This window comes from Nelumbo nucifera, chromosome 3 (genome assembly GCF_055504915.1).
Source record: "Nelumbo nucifera cultivar China Antique chromosome 3, China Antique-T2T, whole genome shotgun sequence".
Taxonomy (NCBI): Eukaryota; Viridiplantae; Streptophyta; class Magnoliopsida; order Proteales; family Nelumbonaceae; genus Nelumbo; species Nelumbo nucifera.
In genome coordinates this window covers 98,821,310-98,843,541 of record NC_142651.1, presented here as the reverse complement: position 1 = coordinate 98,843,541, position 22,232 = coordinate 98,821,310, and the positions used below count along the sequence as shown (strand labels likewise).

General features: G+C 40.7%; 1 protein-coding gene and 1 long non-coding RNA gene across 4 annotated transcripts in view; one reads left to right on the top strand and one right to left on the bottom strand.

Moving 5' to 3' along the window:
* LOC104590245 (coiled-coil domain-containing protein SCD2-like) overlaps positions 1-22,232 on the top strand; it is a 145,725-nt gene that overhangs the window by 113,545 nt on the left and 9,948 nt on the right. The gene's annotated exons all lie outside the window — the stretch shown is intronic.
* LOC148801766 (uncharacterized) lies at positions 13,232-15,450 on the bottom strand. Of its 2 annotated transcripts, none has more exons than XR_016084570.1 (3): positions 15,307-15,450; positions 14,373-15,030; positions 13,232-13,569 (listed from the first exon to the last, which is right to left on the bottom strand). It is a non-coding gene; the product is annotated as an uncharacterized LOC148801766 (long non-coding RNA). The 2 variants fall into 2 exon arrangements; XR_016084571.1 differs by having other exon boundaries at positions 14,378-15,030.

The window sequence follows — 22,232 nt, the reverse complement described above, 5'->3', positions numbered from 1 at the left end:
CTCAAGCAACAGTGATTGGTCATTCCTCTCCACCCACCACTACTGTAAGTGCAGATTCTCCTCCTGAGGATTTACCTTCATCTATTCCTTTGCGTCGGTCATCTCGTATTTCTTGTCCACCTGATCGCTATGGCTTCTTTTCAAGTCATAGCTCCTTCTCAGCTGCTTTGTCATCCACAGATATTCCTAAGTCTTATATTCAGGCCGTAGCAGTTGAGCATTAAAGAAGCTATGGATCAGAGGTTTAGGCTTTATTGGAGAATGATACATGGGATCTTGTCTCTCCTCCCCCAGATGCCTCCATAATTGGTAGCCGGTGGGTTTACACCGTAAAACTCAAATTCGATGGTATTCTGGACAGATAAGGCTGTTTGGTTGCTCAAGGCCACAAGCAAGAGTATGGAATTGACTATGATGAAGCTTTTGCACCTGTGGCCAAAATGACAACAATTTGTTTGCTACTAGCCATTACTGCTCTTAAACAGTGGACAGTTCACCAGATGGACATCAAGAATGCCTTTCTCCATAGAGAGTTATAGGAGACAGTTTATATGAAGCCACCTCCCAGCTACTGTGACAATCCTCAGTTGGTGTGTAAACTGAAAAAATCTCTATATGGTCTTAAACAAGCTCTACGAGCTTGGTTTGATCGCTTCCGTACAGTAGTGTTGGAAGCTGGTTTTTAGTAGAGTGCTTCAAACTACTCTCTCTTCACTCTCAAGTGGGATCAGGGATTGACTCTTCTTTTGGTCTATGTGGATGACATCCTTATTACTGGAGATGATGTGGATGGTATTAATGTGGTTACCCGACCTGGAGGGAGGGACAGATTGGGGAATGGAGTTTGGAGTCGCAACCTAAATTTTTCAAATTGGGAATTTAGTAAAATCCGGGATTTTTCAAGAAAAACATTTTATTTTCTTGGTGGCTCATTGCCCAATGGGGATGAGATTCTTAGGGTCCGGGGACCAAGGTACAATGTGGGAAGGTGTTAGGCACCCCACACACGCCCGGTTGAACCGGCCTCTACTTCACCAATGTTCCAAGGAGGAATTAATAATTTTTTGGGCTATCCATGCTTGGTTGATAAAATAACAACTTAAAGTTGCAGTTTAACAACCAACACTACAAATTAAACTAAGGAAAAAAGAAGCAACGGCAATAGAAAATGGATAAGCAATTAACTAAAGAAGCAAGACATAACAACTAAAAGTTTCAATCTAAAAAAGTGCTAGACGGTATGTTGACATGAAAAGGGGTTGGAACTCAATGTGTATTTACGTGAAGGCAATATAAACTAAATGCAAGAGCTGAGATGTGTAAGATTTGAATGAAAGTTATGAACGTTTGAAATGCATAACCAGCTAAGAAGAAAGTAGAGTGAAAACTAATTTAATCTATGATCTAATAAAAAGAACCAATTTACCTAAGAATGAGAATGTTAGAGATGTTTGACTTAGATGAGTGTCATGAATTAATCAATATCCTAGAAATGAGATGCTAAATTCTAGAATTCAAGTGGGTCCTACTAAGACATGTGATTGCACTATGCAGGATGGCTTAAAGAAACATACGACATCTAAAATTCTTTTATTTGAAAGTTAACTGCATTCCTAGATAAGATGTTAATGACGAGAGCATAAAAATTGTAATGTGAAGTACAAAAGAAGAAGAAGAAGAAGAAGAAGAAAACTGAGAGAAATAACTGAAATAACCCAAGAAGATGGTCTAACCCGATGAATGCTAGCACTATTCATTAATTCTAATACTAATGGCTGATATGTGAAATGCATATCTTCTTATCACTTCAATGCATACCTATAAATTAATGCATGAATTTAAATTAAAAAAAAATAAAACGTTGAGAAAAAACTAAAACAAGTCTGAAATGTACCCCTATTAACTAATGCATGATCAATCCTAAAAATTCTAACTACGGTAACATGCGAGATGAAGTAAAAAAAAGGCAATGTAGCAGGACTAGATGGATCGATTACTAAGTAAAAAAACAAGGAAAAGGTAATGCTAATTCTAAAAAACAATATTTTATCTTTAGGATGGTTGGTATAATAAATAAAAACAAGAAAAGAAAACTACAAAGTTAAAGGGTAAAAAGAAAAGGAAGACAGTCCTAAATAAAATTAGTAAAGGATAGGGACGTGAACATGCCTATGTTCTGGTTGTCGCCTCTACAGAATACCTCTTGAGAAATTCGACTCCCTGAAACCCCTTGGATTGAAGATGAATTTACCATCATTTAGGAGGTCAAATACGTTGGATATGTAGCCCAAGATGTGTAGAAACATGCTGGATGGCTGTAATTTTCTGTAACATGACCTTTGCTTCAAGAAGGCTTCATACTTCTTCTCTTGAATTGAGGCACGACCCAAGGGTGTTATTTGGCTTCAAACTGATATGGAGGGACTATAGGGATGCTAGAGAGTGAGTGGGGAGGCTTTGGGACGTGGGTAATGGCTGTGGGAGTTGAGCTCTCTCCCTAAGCTAGCTTGTGTCTAGGTTAGATTGTGTGTCTAGGATGTGATAAAGGGGTGGTATTTATAGATTTTTTGAGAGGGGAATGGAGGGCTGAGATGGGTGATAAGGGAGATCAATGGCTGATGTTTAAATGGTTTTTGGAGGGAGATTGATTGAGAGAATGGGCTGTCAAGACATCTTTGTGAGAGACTCTCTCAATCAATCAAGACAAAGAGTGAGATTTCACCAATTTACCTAACTTGGACATTCCAAGTTTAGGTGATTGGCTTGATTGATTGGAGGCTATAGCTGGTCAAATCTTAGATTTTTAAGATGCTTCTAGAGGCTGAGGGGAGGTTTGGGTCGTGGAATGTCCTAGGTTCGAAGTTATTGTGAAGAGGATTCTAAACGGAGGGTCCGGGTCGAGTCTAGCTTCGGGTCTCAAGATGGAGGGGCTAACGGTGTCGAAGTTGGACGATCATGGTACCGTTGGACTCGGAATTTCGAGCTCTATCCATCTATAAGGTTGGATTTCAGATTTTATGGAGGTTAGGATTTAGGATCAGAGATGATGCCGATCGGAATCGGTTCTGGTTTCGGGTCTTGGGATGAAGGGGTAAGCGGTGTCGGGTTCTGGTGATCTTGGTGTTGCTGGATTTGGATTTTTGGGCTCTACATACCTATGGTCTCAGATTTTGGATTTGATATTAAATGAGGATTAGGATCAAAATGACTCCGATCGGACGATTGGAATCGGTTTCGGCTTTGGCTTCGGGTCTTAAGATGATAGGGTAAACGGTATTGGACTTGGGTGATCTTGGTGTTGTTGGATTCGGATTTTTGGGCTCTACGTACCTATGGTCTCAGATTTTGGATTTGATGTGAAATGAGGATTATGATTAAAATGACTCTAATCGGACGATCAAAATCGGTTTCGGCTTCGGGTCTCAGGATGAAGGGGTAAACGATGTCAGACTTGGGTGATCTTGGGGTCGTTGGATTCGGATTTTTGGCTCTACGTACCTATGGTCTCGGATTTTGGATTTGATGTGAAATGAGGATTAGGATTAAAATGACTCTGATTAGACGATCGGAATCGGTTTCGGCTTTGGGTATCAAGATGAAGGGGTAAACGGTGTTGGATTTGGGTGATCTTGGCATCATTGGGTTTGGGTTTCTAGGCTCTACGTATCTATGGTCTTGAATCCTCGAGAACCCAACTTTTGTAAAATTCCAAAAATACCCCCAGGTCGACTGTGAGGTTAGATGAAGCATGCTTGAAGCTTAAAGTGCTGTAGAAAGACTGAAGAACGCAAAAATGGGGTGTCTACAATTAACAAACTCAAATTTCTGCTTAGTAACTCCTTCAAAATGAAAGATCTTGGGCCAATAACATACTTTCTTGGACTCGAAATTCAAAGATGACATCGGGGTTACTTTGTCAACCAACAGAAATATGCTTCTGATTTGGTGTCTCTTGCTCGCTTGGCTGACTCTAAACATGTTGATACACCTCCGGAGCTTAATTGTAAGTTGAGTAAAGATGAGGGTGATATTCTTCCTAATGCTACCCTATATAGACAACTTGTAGGTAGTCTTATCTACCTAACCATGACTAGACCTGACATTTCCTATGTGGTTCAGATTGTGAGTTAGTTTGTTTCTTCTCCACGTCAGCCTCACTATTCTGTAGTTCTCCAAATTATTCGTTATGTACAGAGTACACTATCACATGGCTTATTTTTCTCATCCACACAACTCCAAGCTTATGCAGATGCTGACTGGGCAGGTTGTCTTGACACTTGTCACTCTACTACTAGTTGGTATATATTCCTTGGTGATTCTCTGATTTCTTGGAAATGCAAGAAACAACAAACGGTTTCCAAGTCATCTACTGAAGCCGAGTATAGGGCCATGTCTTCAGTATGCAATGAAATAATCTGGCTTAAGGCACTTCTTCATGACATGAATATTAACCACTCATCTGCTATTCCTCTGTTTGCTGACAACATGAGTGCAATCAAGATTGCAACTAATCCTGTACTTCATGAGCGCACTAAACATATTGTGGTGGATTGTCACTTCATTCGTGACCTTCTCCATGTGGGTCACATCTCTCTCCCACATGTTTCATCGGGTCTACAGCTTGCGGATCTCTTCACCAAATCCATGACCAAAGCCCGACATAATTTCCTTGTTGACAAACTGATGTTTATACCCCAGCATCAGTTTAAGGGGGAGTGTAGAAGAACTACTGAAGGTTAGTTTTGTAATTCTACTGTACTTTGTTTTTCTTTCTTGTACTGTAATAAGCGTGTACTTTAGTGTATAGTTCTTTTATTTTCTTTGTAAGGACAATCTTGTCCATATTTATATAAGATTAATATAAATATATCTTTTCTAGGTTGGTTCGATCAGATTGATCAACCCTAACAGATCTGAACCTCTGTCTCTTTCCTTGCTCTTTCACTTTCTCACGAGCTAACAGTATATATTAAAAGAAATGTACAATTACAAGAATGCCCATATAGGGGAGAAAAAAGAATAAAGAATACAAGTAATGTATTTACAACAGGGGCTATACTAATAAGATATATCAAGAGTGGAATTCTTTATTGAAATCTAGAGGGGCCAAGGTGGGTGGTGTGGTGGCTGTATTCTTAACGGATTGGAATGCATGCTCAGCTTGCTCATCCCAATCAAAGGCCTGTTTCTTCAACAACCTAGTGAGGGGTGCAGCCAAAATGTCGTAACCAAATATGAAGTGCCTATAATAACCAGTTAACCCTAGGAACCCTCTAAGGGAGACCTCTGGGAAGTGGGCTTGGGCCAGTTAACCATGCTGGAAACCTTGTCGGGGTCAGTGTAAACCTTGCCACTGGATATTATGTGCCTGAGGTAGTTGACCTAGGTCTGCCCAAAGGAGCACTTAGTGGGCTTGGCAAACAAAAGGTGTTGTCTTAGCATATCCAGGGTACAATGCAAATGTTCCATGTGTGAGACCCATGTTAGGCTGTATATAAGTATGTCATCAAAGAAGACAAGTATAAAGCGACACAAGAATGGTATAAGACTTCATTCATGAGTCGTTGGAAGGTGGAGGGTGCGTTGGTTAAACCAAACGACATTACCACAAACTCATAGTGTCCATCTGATGTCTAAAAGGTAGTCTTAGTGATGTCATCTAGGTGGACCCGGATCTGATGATACTCGGACGTAAGATCTAGTTTAGAGAAGAAGAGAGCCTGGCCCAATTCATTAAGTAACTCCTCTACCAAGGGAATGGGGTACTGGTCCTTCACAATGATGTTATTGAGGGTCTGGTAATCGACACAAAACCCCCATATGCTGTCCTTTTCTTAACTAATAGGACAAGCAAGGAAAAGGGGTTGTTACTGGGCCGAATGCTTATCCAAGAGTTCCTTGACCATCTTATCTACCTCTACCCACTAGTAATGTGGATACCTATACGGTCTTACATTTGCTGGTGGGGCCCCTGGGTGAAGGACGATTCAGTGGTCCATCTATCTAGTTAGGGGTAATGTGGAGGGTTCCTAAAACACATCCAAGTAATCACTCAACAATATCTAGAGTTGGTTCTGTTGTTCTGAGGTTTGGACTTCTAAATCTTTAGTGGACAACATCAATCCAAAAGGCATAGGGCCCATGCTCATTAACAAGGGGGAGTCTGAATGTTGGCAACTCTTAAGAATAACTTGGGGAGCTTTTGCAGTGGTCTTGGTTGGTCTAGTTCCCTTTAATGAACAGGGAGCTCCATTATGTTGGAAGTCCATCGTTAGCTCAGCCCAATTACACATCACCGAGCCTAGTTGTTGGAGCCATTCGATACCCAACACTATGTCTACTCCTGAGAATTCAATGGTATTATAGATCCATTGTAAATATGTGGCCATGAATTTTAAGCCCAATGGTTTTGCACTTTCCTTCACATCTGATCCCATGGACATTATCCATGTTAACAACAAAGGGTGTAATCGGTTCAGTTGTAAATAGCACCTACAATAATCTGAATTAAAAGAAAAAAAAGGAGAAAAGGAGATTGGAGAGAGAGAAGTGATGGAGGAAGAAGATGGAAGAAAAGGAAGTAGAAGAAAAGAGAGTAGTTCAAAACCTCTCCTCAGCCCCCAATGATCTCTTTTATTTTGTTGTAAAAATAAGGACAATTACATGAGTGCCCTTAGAGAGCTTCTGACACAGACCTGGGAATTGGATTAGAAGCAACAGAAGAAAGGTAGCCAAAATATGAAGGAGAGAGCAAACTATAAGAAAGGTGTTTGGAAATGCAATGTTCAGTACACTTCCTTTTTCCTTTCCTAATAGCATTAGGGATATCAAGGTCTGGAAAGGATGACTCCAAAGGGGTTGTATCAGTACTTGTTTTCTCTTCTCTGACTGGAAGTGCAGGAGGCTCATGTGGTGTAAGGGAAACAATCTGCTCACTTCTGGTTCTCTGCCGTTGGTACAACCTGGGATTAAAAAGAGGACAAGGAGGGATAGGAACACTAGAATGAGAATGAAATGACTGATCCTCCCTTGACTCATTTGAAGGAGGAAGAGTCTCAATAAAAGACTCAACTGGGATAGGAAGGGGGAGAGCAAACAACTGTGACAAACTCTCCCCCTTTGGACAATGCCTCTCCTAAGAAGAATCATAAAATGAAGAGAGCTCATCAAAGGTGACATCCATTGAGACATACCGAGTTCCAGTCTTCGGATCAAAACAACAATAACCCTTTTGTGTGGGGGAATAACCAAGGAAGATACACTTGTGGGCTTTTGGTTCAAATTTATGTCTCTAGACACTTGGGATATGTACATAACAAGTGCAGACAAAGACACAAAGTGGAATAGGAAAAAGGTCCTTGCCCGGATGAAGAAGACTGAGGGGAAACATAAACCCAAAACCCTGGATGGCATACGGTTGATTAGGTAGGTTGCAGTGAGAACAACATCACCCCAAAATTTTGTAGGGACATGTGAGGCAAATAGAAGATACTTCTTGCAACTTCAACAATATGTCGATTTTTTCTTTCAGCAACTCCATTCTGTTATGGGGTCCTAACACAGGAGCTTTGGTGAATAACCACCAAATCAGTGAGATAGCAGGTCAGGTTTTTCTCAAAATGTTCTTTTGCATTGTTAGATCTGAAAATTTTAATTTTGGTATCAAACTGGGTTAGAACAAATTCATGGAATTGCCTCACAAGTCTGGGAACTTCATCACAGAACTTCATAAAAAATATCCAAGTGAACCGTGAAAAATCATCAATAAACAAGATAAAATATTTGTAGCCACCCATAGACAGACTAATTCCCTTAAACAGTTATGGGAATAAATGAATTAATGCAGAAAAAGAAAGAAAACCCAAATGAAAATGGCATAACATGACTCGACTGATGGACTCTGTAGATGTAGACCCAAAAGCAACTTTTCCAGGTTGTCCATGGCTCTGTCCAGGAGTGTCCAACAGATATATTTCATTCGCCTCATGGCCACTCCCAATCACTTTCTGAGACTCCAGATCCGGAAAAACACAGTAGGAAGGAAAGAATGTTACACAGCAGTTCAAGGACTTAGGCTACTTACAAATAACAAATTTGTATTTAGCTTGGGTACATGAAGAGCAGAAAGAAGTACCAAGGAATCTATAGCCTTGATGGTTCCCTTGCCGGAGATAGGGGCAAGAGAGCCATCGGCTAGGGTGATTTTGTCATGGCCAAGAAGTAAATCATAAGAAACAAACAAAGTGGAAAGGCAGGTCATATGATCAGAAGCACCAGAATCAATAATCCAAGGGATCCTACGATTACCTGAAATAGTTGCATGATTGGCAGAAGCCCATATACCTGAATGAGCAAATGCAGAAGAGGTTGAATTTCCTGGAGGGTTGGAAGAAGAGGCCACACCCTCTAGGTGACTGATCATCCTTCCAAACTTCTCATACTCTGCCTTCATAGCTGCTAACTACTCACTAGCAGTCATCTCTTCAGTTAGGCATCTGTCACTATTTGGACCAGCAGCAATATTGGCACTCCCTGCCTTCATATTATCAGACTTCTTTTGAAACCAAAGAGGAAGAAGCTCAGGATGCAATTTCCAACACTTGTCTTCAATGTATTTTGGTTTCTTACAGTACTCATAAATAATTTCTTTCTTCCTTGAGCTACTTGGAGTCCCTGTAACTCCCTTGGGTTTCACTCCCATATTAGCAAAGTGATCATTTAGACCAGCCCCTTGAACCTGGACAAGTCTCCTGCTTCCTTCACTACTTACCATGGCATAGGCTTGAGACAGTGAAACACTATCCTTAGATAAGATATTTTGCTTTGTGATGTCATACTATGGATTCCACCCTGTCAAAAACTCAAACACCCTATTTCTCCCAACAAGTTTCCTATAGGTCTCAGCATCATTAGTGGTATCCCAGGCTACAACTTCTATCAAATCAAATTCTTGCCAAAGAGACTTCAGTATTGAGAAATAAACAGCTAAAGGTTTCTCAAATTCTTACCATGGCATAGGCTCAAAGTGGGGCAGATCATACCTTGTTCATAAGGAAACAAAATAGCAAACTTACAGCACTCATTGTCTATGTGGATGATATGGTGATTACTGGGGATGATCTGGAAGAGATAAAAAGATTAAAGGAGTTCTTGGATTCTGAGTTTGAGATCAAAGACTTGGGCCATCTGAGATACTTCCTTGGGATTGAAGTTGCTAGGTCAAAAAAGGGCATCTATATATATCAGCGGAAGTATGTCCTTGACCTCCTAGAAGAGATAGGTATGATGGGGTGTAGGCCAGCAGATACTCCAATAGAACATAACCATGGTCTACAGGAATCAGTAGGAGAAGACTACCTTGATAAAGAGAGATACCAAAAGCTGGTACGGAAGTTGATATATCTGTCTCTCACTCGACCAGATATTGCTTATGTTGTACATGTTGTCAGCCAGTTCATGCACTCTCCAAAGATCTCTCATATGAGAGCAGTGGAAAGGATTCTTAGGTACTTGAAGACTTGCCCAGGAAAAGGAATTCTATTCAGAAAACACAATAAAATTGAAATTGAAACGTATACTGATGCAGATTGGGCCGGTTCTGTTGGGGACAGGAAGTCAACTTTTGGGTATTGCATGTTTGTTGGAGGGAATCTGGTTACATGGCGGAGTAAAAAGCAGAATGTGGTTGCTAGATCAAGTGCAGAGGCTGAATATCGAGATATGGCTCATGGTGTTGCTGAACTTCTATGGCTTAGGACCCTTCTTAGTGAGCTCGGGATAAAGATCAAGTGCCCTCTCAGGTTGTACTGTGACAACAAGGCTGCCATCAACATTGCAAATAACCCAGTGCAACATGATAGGACGAAACATATTGAGATTGACCAACACTTCGTTAGAGAAAGAATATTCTCAGGGGAACTCTGCATTCCTTATACTCCTTCCGAGATGCAGATTGCAGATGTGCTAACAAAAGGGCTAGCTTCAACGAAATTCTTGGACTTATTTGGCAAGCTAAACATGACCGACATCCATGCTTAGCTTGAGGGGGAGTGTGGTTCGGCTGATTTAATGTATATGTTAGTCATTGCTGGGTCTTAAGTCATTAGTTATTGGGCCTAAACTTGTTTAATGTTTTATTTGTCTAGGTGTCCCATCATTAATCAGGGGCACTCTAGTCCATTCATGTAACACTATGTGATAAACATATATATAAGATAGTAGGGTTGGCTGAAAGTTTTAGAGCCGCCATTCTCAAACTTTTTCCTCTTCTTCTTCTCTTCTTCTTCTTCGGCTGCTGTGTTCCAGCAAACACAACATAATGCTTCTTGCAACTTCTAGGATGTGCCTATTTTTCCTATCAGCTACCCCATTCTGTTGAGGTGTATGGAGACAAGTGCTCCAATGAATAACTCCATTCTCAAGGAGATAAAAGGCTAAGGGTTTTGCAAAATACTCCTTCGCATTATCAGATCTAAGATTTTTTATTTTAATCCCAAAATGAGTCAGGACCATTTGATGAAAAGCACGGGTCAAAGTGGGAATCTCATCTCAAGAGCGTATACGGCAAACCCATGAAAACCGAGAGTAGTCATCAACAAACAAAAGAAAATATTTGTACCCTCCCATAGCAGTAATATGATAGGGCCCCTAAACATTAGTATGCACAATTTCAAAAGGAATAATGCTTCTTTTATTATTTTGTGAATAAGTTGATCTACAATGCCTTTCCAATTCACAACTCTCACACTTTAAATTAGACACTTAGACTAACTCAAACAAAGTAGGAAATAAACTCTTTAAAGACCCAAAAGATAAATGACCCAACTGATTATGCCTGAGCATAATCTGATTCACAGACTGTGACACAAAAAGACTCCCTAGCTTCTTTATTCTTCCCAGGTGGATATTCAAGTAAGTAGATTCCATTCGTCTTATAGCCAATCCCAATCACCTTGTCGCCAGATCTTGGAAAACACAATGATCAGGGAAAAAAGGTCACTGAACAGTTCTAATGTTTAGTGATACTACTGACTGAAAGTAGACTAGTACTTAGCTTAGGAACATGCAAAACTGAGGTTAAAGAAATAGCACCAGAGACTTTGATGTCCCCCTTGCCAGCTAGTGTTACTTGGGGTTGAGGCAGGATAGGCAATGGCACGTGTACCTGATTGAGCAAAAGCTGAAGTGGGAGGAGCAAAATTAGAATGAGACTGTTTAGAGATGCCCACTTCACTCTCCAGCTAATTCAAAGCAATTCTTACCATAGCCAATGCATCTAGAGAATTGGATCCGGTGTTGGGTGTGGATACAGCTCCTGTAGTTACAGTTGTATTGACATTCCCCTTCTTATTCTTAAGTCTTTCTAGAATCAGTTGAGGATGAAGGTTCCAACAAGTTTCCTTAGTATGTTTTGGCTTCTTACAGTAATCACAAAACACATCCCTCTTTCTTTCACTTTTCACTTCCTTCTCCTTATCACCTCCAAGCTTTGGATTTATGGCTGCTAAAGCTGATTCCATAGATGGAATCTGTAGCATAACCTTCCTCCTACTTTCCTCACTATTTACCAGTGTAGGCCTGAGATAAAGAGACACTATCTCTAGTGAGTAGTTGTTGTCTCACAATGTCATAGTCAGAATTTAAACCAACCAAGAATTCAAACACTTTGTTTTTCTCAACCAGTTTCCTATATGTGGCAACATCTTTCTAACTCACCTAGTTAATTGTTTCAAGATGATCAATCTCATGCCATAATGATTTTAGGGTGGATAAATAAATTGACATAGGTTTCTCCCCATGTTTAAGATTATTCACCTCATTTTTTAGTTCATAGGCTCTAGCACCACTAAGGGGATGATAATAAGTTTCTTTCATATTGTCCCAAATCTCCTTAGATGTCTTTGCCCATAGATAGTTTCTACTTATATGGGGCTGCATGGAGTTGCATAACCAAGTCATAACCAAATAATTTTCCTAGACCCATTTAGCAAGAGAAGAATTCTCCTGTGCTGGTTTATGTGCCTCCCATCTCATACCCCAACCTTCCCCTTCCTCTAATGGCCATCATAGCCGATTGGACCCATTCCAAATAGTTTGTTCCATCAAACTTTGCTGTAGTAATCTGAAATGAATTGCTGTCAATAGCATTTCCAGCTCCCACAAGTCCATACAATTTAGACTCATTTCCAGTAATTTCCATGCTTGAATGTTCAATGAAGAGTCACAGAATGGAAGAAACAACACTGTTCAACTTCCTTTTCCAAAAAAAAAAACTTCAAGTGTTGTCCAGCAGCACCCAGAACAAACCACTCAATGAACCCAAGAAGTGAAAAAGTATCAACCACTCAGCCCAAAAGCACAGTTCAAATAAAAACCCTAAATTCATCCCTAGAGAAGTCAGAAAAATTGACAGTCGATCCTCAAAGAGGATCCCAAAAGACTTCAGAAGTCTGTCAGTCCATAAAGAGGAGTGAAAACTACCCAGAAAGAGCTGAGTGCCACTCTCAATCACTAATTTAATCCCTAAATAAGAAACTGGCCTATTTTCTCTAATTCTTCCTGATCACTGGGAAACTCTCCAAGATTTCTACACCTTGGGCACCTCCTGCAATCTCTAATGACCTCCAAGAACCAAGCGATTCAAGCTAAACTTCCAGCCCTATAAAACTCTCATGTAGTCGGCTGGACTACTCCTACATGAGAGCCCTAATCAGTCTTAAACCTACTCTGATACTAAGTTGTCTAAAGCCATTGAGATCCAAACCTGTTTTAGCAAGAAGAATTCAGAAAAAGAAGAAAGAAAAGAACAGAGATGGAAAAGAAGAGAAGAAGAGAGCAAAGAAGAAAGAATAGAAGAAAAGGGGTGCAGAAATCTAATCTGATCTGCCGCCCTAGGTGTTATTTATATTAGATACAAAATAAAAGAGGTACAATGACAAGAATACCTCTATCGCTAGAAACAACATTAAAACAAATGCTAACAGCAATATATCATCAAGAAATAATAAAATGTGGGACCACAAGTTGATCAACCATTTTCTCTACATATTCCTTGGCATTGTCAAAACGATAATCTCTTCTCTAACTATGTCTCCACCATACTAAAGAAGTTTTTTACAATTGATGGTACTTAATCCTAGCTCATCATCAAATACAACCAAGTATACTATGATTAGTCATCAATAAAAAGAATGAAATATTTGTAGCCACCCATACAAAGAATAAAATAAGGTCCCCAAACATCTATATGTATTAAATGGAAAGCAATATTACTTCTTTTGCTACTTGCAAAATATGTGGTTCCACATTGCTTTGATAGTTGAAAAACTTCACACTACAGACCAAAATTAGACAAAGACTAAAACAAACTAAGAAACAAAAACTTCAGTGAACCAAAAGACATGTCCAAGATGGTGATGCCATAATTTCAATTGGAGACCGGCACATTATGTGTTTCTCATCATGACAGGACTTAAACTGACACATTAACCCTAACTTTGGAGATTGATCAAGAAGATAAGCACCATCGGCTTCATGTCCACTGCCAATCGTCTTCCCTGTACTCAAATCCTGAAAGACACAATGAGATGTTGGTGGGTGTCGAATCCAACCAAAGATAAATAGTCTTGCTCCAATTAAATAATTTGTAGAAAGTGATGAGCAAGGTCGTCTCCATAGGGATTGGGTGGATTTATTTCCAAGTAATCGAAGTAGGAGGGTTGTGCAGATAAGGAAAATAAGATGAAATAAAGAAAATAACAAGAAATAACAGAAAGCAAGAGATCAAATCGATGGGAGGTAGCTTCCAGTTGAAGGGACAAGTTCGGCTTTGATTCTTATCATTGATCCTCGATGCAAGGATAAATCCATATGTTTACGAATAAATTGGTTATGGCCATTAACAAGCTCTAACAGCCAGCCTCTACTCATATTATTCGACAACCAAAAAAAGCTCTTTGATTGCTTCTCTCATTAATAGGCAGTCCTAAACAAGCTCTTAGGATTTAATCTATTAATAGCATTAAGAGGGGAGAGACCCTATTCTGGTCAGCGATCTCACAAGCTCGGACCGTTTAAACCAGATCATATATTTCCCTAACATAGATCGAAAACTTTTTTGCAATCAATTTATGTTAGTTGCCACCCTGATTAAACCTACCAATCATATACAAAATTGGAGGTTCAATCGGCCATAGATTATTCTCATTGAACGAGCAAGGGGCCCATCTTGCTTAATCAATAAAAATAATCTTAACAGAAAATCGCAGAAAACATATGAATACCCATAAACAATGAACTGAAATAAAAATCAATTAGATCTCACAATGTTATAGAATCAAAGCTTCCCTAACCCTTCAACTAGAAATAAAAACCTTACAAACACTTCATAATGAAATCGCAGCTTCCAGATGAGAGGGGGTGAACTCTGCTTCTTCCTCCTTAGTTGCTAATTGCTCTCTTTGAGGCTGAAGCTCTCTTGGAGGATTTGACGGCCCTAGGTGCTAGTCTGCCCCCCTTTTTATAGCTTTAGGAGGGAGCTTTCTCATGCTCCTCTAAGGAGTTCTTTCTCCTTTGGGAGATCAGTTCTCTAATAGATAATGCTTAGATTAGATCTTGTCTATCCTTATCTCTTAACTGGTAATCCTAATCTTCTTTTATCTTTCTAAAAATACAACAGAAAATTAAATCTGGTAGGACTCTTTGATGTTTCTTATTCTTGCATTCGTATTGGGCTTCCCTAACGAATTGGGCCGCTGCAAGGCTTCTCTACGAATTGGGCTTCAGCTGCGAACTGGGCTTCTCTACGAATTTGCTCATACTTCGGTCCCGATTTTGACCTCGTAACAGTCCGAATCTGTCAAAACTCAAAACATGAAAGTTGTAGAGTTTTTCCTTATCTTTACAATGCATCTTGAATATTCTCAATCGAAGTCCGGATGAGAGAGTTATGCCCAAATTATCTCGCGGTGCCGAAACTGTGTAAAATTACCCGATTAGCCTTGTTTTTCCCATAACACCTTCTTTCGTGCCCTAAATTGAAATACAAGAATAGTAAATCCAATTAGGTGCTAATTAAGTATAAAAAACTGAATAGTGAGGGATAAAAATATGATAATTTTTATTCTCATCAGATGTAAAGAAGGTTACAGAACAATTATGAGACTTGATAAGGGAACTAATAGACAGAAGATTTCTGATGTGGACAAAAAGACAAATTACATGCAATACCTCAAGTATACAGTAATAAGCACAGGAAATACCAAGCTGAAAACAACAAAATAAGTTGGATTTTTAGGGATTTCAGACCTGAACATGAAGTAAAACTCTTCCTGGAACAATTACGCTATAGTAACAATGCAGAAATGGAGGGATTGGAAGGTGCCAAAATGGGTCGACTCCTCAAAACCCAAGCTCCCAATGCTTGAAAACCCTGGCTGGGGCTGAGCTACATCTCAAACAAGAGAGAAAGAACCAAAAGACCCCTCTAAAAACAGCCCCCTTCTCTTTTATAAGACCCACTGGCTTGCTGGACAAGCTAGTTAAAATAGTTACACATAAGCCCCTAGAATGTTTCCCTCTCACAAGCAACTCCTTAAGAACAAAACTAACTTCAAATGAGCCCTCAAAAGATAACTTTTGCTACAAAAAGACCCAAGAGACCAAAACCCAACAGAAATGCACCCAACTGCCCCCTGACCAAAAACCTAACTTATAAAATGACGAAAATACCCCTGGTCCCAAACTATCAACAAAGCTACCCAAAGACAACAATTTGGGATCCCACTACAAAAAAACATGCAAACTAGAATACGTTCACACTTTTTCTTTTTTTTTGCCTCATCGATTTCTATGCAATTGTGGAACATGGAGTACAAAGTTCAGAGAAAGGTTGTTGGTAAGTTTAACTTCACCCAAACCCTAGATTGGGGTCCGACATCGATCAGCAACGGAAATCTTACCTTTTCCCGAAAATAATCTATAAGTGGTGAAGTAAGAAGACATACTAGTCATATGATCATTGGCTCTTGTGCCAATTATCCAAGAACCAATTTCAGAGGCAAGTTGGAGTAAGATGCCTCTCAGTTTTTCCATTGTCAACAAACCAAGAGAAGAACACAGAACTCTAGGGATGAAGAATGGATGACTCGACCCTATCCCAAGGGTCCTTTATATAGAAAGTAAAATTAAAGATATTACAGAGAGGCCCTTGTAGGGCAACACAATTTAGAGAATTTGCAGAGAGGCCCATGCAAGGCTGAAGTGAAAATAATAATAAATAAGAGAAAACAATACAATAAGGACTACAATAAAATGGTACATCAGGGAGTTTCTTCACACTCCCCCCTCAAACTGATGCAAAGGCATGAGCATCGGTTTGCTTACTAGAAATAAGTGTCTGGATCTCGTCATGGCCTTTGTGAAGATGTCAGCAACTTGCATTTCAGAGGCAACATGAGGGAGAGAGATAGAGTTTGCAAGAAATAGGTCGCGGATAAAGTGGCGGTCCACCTCAATATGCTTTGTCCTTGTTAGAATGCTCGAGTCAAGGGTATTTTGGTCATTCTGGTGTATCTTCTTGAAAGTGAAAGGTCTATTGTATCTGAGTTTAAGTTATGTGTCCCATCTTCTATGAGGGACAAAATTGTCTTTCTTGTAACTCTAAGTTTTATGAATAAAATTCAAGTGGGTCGGCTAGGAGAGTGATTTTTTCACATTTCTCTCTTCTAGTCTGGCTGAACTCTCTTCTTCTCTCCTTCTTCTTCTTTCTCTTTTCTTTCTTCTTTCTTCTTCTCTACTTTGACCTAGAATCAACTAGGGTTTATTCACATGGTATCAGAGCAATAACGTCTCGTGTTTTCTTGCTGCTGTCTTCTTCCTAGGTTCGCCGCCAGCTTCACAGTAGGTTTCATCATCCTACAGCTGACCTGATTGAAGACTCGATAAAGGGCTGAAAAGGAGTTGCCATTTTGAGGGCCTGGAGGTGAGAATGCCTCTGGCCGGTGCTGTGGTGGTCGTTGAAGTGGTATACTAGACCCTCTATTCAGTGTACGAAGAGGGTTGGACGTATACAGGTATGGACACTGCTGTCGTGTGTTCAGAAGTGGACTGTGAATGATAATTTTTGTGCTTCAAAAGTTGGTTGTTGTGGTGCTGAGTGAAACTGATACACATATCAGTCATGTTCCTTTGTTTTCTTGCTCGCATGTGTGCTGAAAGAAGAGTAGTAAACTGTTGATGTCCACAACAGCAGTGGTGTGGTGATGGTTGTCTTGTGGTGGCTGACATATCTATAATTCTAAATGCTTAAAAGTGAACCCCTAGACCTTGTGTGTAATCAGTTCTGCAGTATGAAGAACAAGTGTTCGATGAAATGACTGAGTAATTTCAGCCGTGGTGTGTTGATGGTAAACGGTTCTGCGGTGTGCAGTCCAAGTGTTTGATGTGTTGACTGAATGATTTCAGCTTTAGAGTGTAGTGTAATATGTGCAGCTGAAGAAGGTGGAGCTGGTGATATCATAAGTGAGATAAGTCTTGTGAAGAGTGTGAGATTGTGGTGTATATTCAAAGGTGTAATAATTGAAATGGCTTCATCTGTAGATGGGAATGACAACAAAACCGGCATCATGCTTTCTCCAGATTATCTAAGTGTTCAAATGACATCCATCAAGTTGAATGGTGAGTGTTAGACAGTTTTGTATGCCCTTAGCTTCAATCAGAATGATATACTTTATGAGTTTATTGTAAATAAATAAAGATACATATTTGATTCATGTTCCCTTGGTATGTTTTTGTGTAATACCCTTAAACTGGACACTTAATGAGACTCGTGTTAGTTTAGAATGTTCACAGCCAGTGGGTCGGTCTGGGGAGACCTATCCTGACAAGGCTGACACTGTAGTGCCACCAAGTCGGTTGGGGTGGCTTGTCTCAGCTGCCAGGGTGAGACCCTAGGCACATACAGTGTAGGATTAATTGAATCTTTGAACTGGACCAGATTTCCAGTATTGCCCTGGACCTTGGAGATTGATGGGCAAAACTGGAAAGTTACACCCGACCCCTAGACTCGATTATGATACTACACTAGGTGTCGGATTGGGCTGTCTTTGATGTACCAATCAGTGAGATCCTTAGCGGGGGTCAAAACCTGGGTATGTTGGGACAGTCCGAGAATTCATCTGAGTGGGTGATCATAGTGACAGGATCAGCCCCTTTATCGGACAAAGGTAATGATCAGGGATGCACTCTCACTGATGGAAACCAAGACTGCCGGCAGCCGATTTCAACCGTTGAGATTTGTTTTGCAAAATATATTTTATATAAGATATAAAAGTATATATGTATGGTTTCTAAATTGTTTGCAAGAAGGTTTTAATTCCCGGGATCCATATAAGTGGAGAGTGCAACACTGTTCCTTGCAGCCGAGGGAGAGGTCCTCTCTTGTCGGGCAGTGTATGATCATTATGGGCTGAGAGGTTAAGTGTAAGACCATTGAGGATAATGCCTGATGGGCTAATCTTGCATCTGCCCACAGTCCCTGGGTGTTACAAGGTGGCTTGGCCCAGGGACCACTTAGTGTAAGTGTTGGGCCCATAGAGCTCATTTGATGGGTTTCAGGGGGTACACTGTCTTCAGCAGTGCATTCGGCCAGGCCTTGAAACAAAGGCTGGGCTGAACCCATGTGGCTGATGTGTAGATCAATGCTTGGGTCCCACGCCATACAAGGAAGCCCAACTGGGCAGCAATTTGGAAACCTTTTGAGTACATAACCTTAAATGGGCCTTAAGCCCATTTCGAACTGGGCTGATTTGATCAGTCATTTAAAGGGGGCGAATTCTAAAGAGGGTCAGCTGAAAGGATTGGGCTTAGACCCTATCCACTCAGAGAGTCCAAGATCTAAATGGGATTTAGATCTGGAAACCTCCTAATTAGATTAGGAGACAGCTGATCTTATCTGCAGATAAGATAAGGGTTATCCCTTATCACTAAGGGACTTCTAACCCAAATATGATTTGGATTAGCAGCTCCTAATCTGATTAGGAGCTGATCCCTTTTGAGATTATAAAAGGGGAAGGGGGCGGCAGCCTACTACACAACAACATCCATAGCATTCTTCTCTTTGAAGAAAGAGAGATTGAGAGATTTCCTGCATACTGCGAATTCTCTCCTGCCGCCACCTTCCTGTTTTTGCCATTCCTTCAGTTCGATCTCCAGTTCTTGGGAGCAATCAAGATTGGATCTTGATTTCAATCTTTTAGGGAAAAGATTGGTTGGAGCTGTACTCAAGTCATCCAGTTGATTCTTGTGAAGGGTCAAGTTCTTTTGAAGAACATTGCTGATTCTGCTCCATCCTTCACTGCGCCATCTTCAGTGGGAGCAGATTTTGGATCCTTCCTTGGGTGTGAACACCTCCATTGGGAGAAAGTATTTCTCCATATCAGGTATAATCCTCTCCCACTCCTTTTGGTTCAGATCTGGTTCAGTTTATGGTTCAAGATTGATCCTTGAAAATATGATTTTCTAAATAGGGAATACGATTCCCAGTTGAAGGGAGAGAAAAATTTTTGAAATTCGCCCCTTATTCCGCAATCTTTGGGCGTCCATAGGATGGATCTCTCATCCCCTCAGAAGTTGAATGGTGAGAACTATGTACCATGGGCAAAATCTGTGGAGGTGTTCTTGAAGGCCAAGAGGAAAGTAAAACATGTGAGGGAGGAGAAACCTCCCTCTGATTCCCCTGGGTTCAGTGATTGGGAACAAGATGATGCACAGATAATGACATGGCTTTGGAACAACATGGAACCAAAGGTTAGTGTGAACTTCATATTCCTAGATACAACCAAAGAGATCTGGGATCATGCTAAAAAGTTGTACTTTGGACAACTCAACACAACTAGGGTATATCAGTTATACCAAGAGTACTTCAATTTGAAGCAAGGAAGTCAAAGCTTAGAAGAGTATTATGCAAGTTTGAGGAACATCCGCAATGAGCTAAATGTGTATCACCCTCTAACATCAGATGTCTAGATCCAACAACAGCAACGTGAACAGCTTGATGTGACTAGGTTTCTTGTGGGCTTGAAGGCTGAGTTTGAGCCTGTCAGAGCACAGATATTGGGGGGATCAGCTCTCCCCTCACTTGAAGAAGTTTTTGCCCGTCTTAAGAGGACATCCATTGAGCCGGTGGAACATTCTTCCTTCTCTGATAGATCTGGTTTGGTAGTGACTAAAGGGAGTGGCCGTGGAAGTAGAAGTGGTGGTGGTAGCAGTGGTCGAATTGGAGGCCGAGAGTCAGGGGGAGGCCATGGAAAAGGAAGGAATAATGCTAAGAGAAAATGTACACAATGTGGCTTAGAGGGGCACATAGTTGATTTCTGCTATGATTTGCGTGGTCCACCCAACACTTGGGCTAACCATGCTACATCTAAGAGTAGTAGCACAATTACTGAAAGCCAACAAACTGCCCCAACCCCCTCCACACCTGCTTGTGCTTCTGGGCAGGAAATGGTGAGTGTACCACGGGCAGTATATGAGCAGTTCCTTCAAACATCTCAACAGAACGCAGCTACACTTGCCAATTCAGGTATGACTTGCTTAGCTTCCAAGGCCTCACCCTGGATCATTGATTCCGGAGCCTCGGACCATATGTCTAGGACTCTTGATGTATTTTCTTCCCTTTCTCGCTCCTCCACATCTCAGACAGTTACACTTGCTAATGGTTCTACATCTCCTATTTGTGGTGTTGGTGATGTTGATCTCTCCTCCTTGTCTTTAGCATCTGTTTTATATGTTCTTAAGTTCCCTTTTAACCTTATGTCTGTTAGCAGATTAACCAAGTCCCTTAATTGTTCTGTAACCTTCTATCCTTCTTCTTGTGTGTTTCAGGATCTCAAGATGGGGAAGAAGATTGGTGGAGGGCATGAAGCAGGTGGTTTGTATTACCATGATGGTGGTGGCCCCCAAGTGGCTTTTCAGTCGTCTCTTACTCCTCTCCAATGGCACTGCAGACTTGGTCATCCCTCTCTCAAGGCTTTGAAGCTGCTAGTTCCTTCCTTGAGTCATCTTTCATCATTAGATTGTGAGTCATGTCAGTTGGGAAAACATCATCGAGTCTCATTTAGTCCAAGAATTGATAGTCGTGTCTCAATTCCTTTTGCTTTAGTTCATTCTGATGTATGGGGTCCAGTTAAAGTGGTGTCATACAATGGGTTTAAGTATTTTGTAATCTTTGTTGATGACTTTTCAAGGATAACATGGATCTATCTTATGAAAGATCGTAGTGAATTGTTCTCTATTTTTCAGAAATTTCATGCTGAAATACGCACTCAATTTGGTGTTCATATGAAAATACTTCGCTCCGATAATGCCAAAGAATACATCTTCTCATCATTTCAGCAATACCTAGAACATCATGGAATAATTCACCAAACTTCTTGTGCCTACACCCCGCAACAAAACGGTGTAGCTGAACGGAAAAATAGACATCTTCTTGAAACTGCTCGGTCCTTGATGATCAATATGCATGTCCCAAAGCATTTTTGGAGTGATGTTGTTCTTACATCCTGTTTTCTGATAAATCGGATGCCCATGTCAATCCTTGGAAGTCAATCCCCTTTCTCCGTGTTGTTTCCCACTTTGTCTCCTTCTCCTCTCACCCCAAGAGTCTTTGGCTGTGTTTGTTTTGTTCAACACTTGGGGCCTGGAGTAGACAAGCTAGATCCTCGAGCTACGAAGTGTATTTTTCTTGGCTACTCGAGGACTCAGAAAGGGTATAAGTGTTATAACCCAAAATTTCATAAATCGTTTGTGTGCTCTGATGTCACCTTCTTTGAATCAGTTCCATTTTTCTCAGATGCCGGAATCTCTTCTTCTCCCTCTGTGGTTCCTCTTCCTGTACCAATTGTGGACCCTCTTCCCGTAGCTCCCATTCCTACTGCAGATGCATATCATATGCCTGTTACTACAGAGAGGCCGCCAATTACTCAAGTGTATACCCGCAGAAGTGCTTCAGCCCCTCCTCCACTTCAGCACCTATTGACAGATCCTGCTACTACTCCTTCTCCCTCAGATCTTGATCTCCCTATTGCTTTGCGGAAAGGTAAACGTGCTTGTACTTCTCATCCCATTTCAGACTATGTTTCCATTGCTCACCTTTCTGTTTCTCATTGCAAGTTTATATCATTACTCTCATTGATTCCCATTCCCAAGACTGTACAAGAAGCCCTTACCTCCCC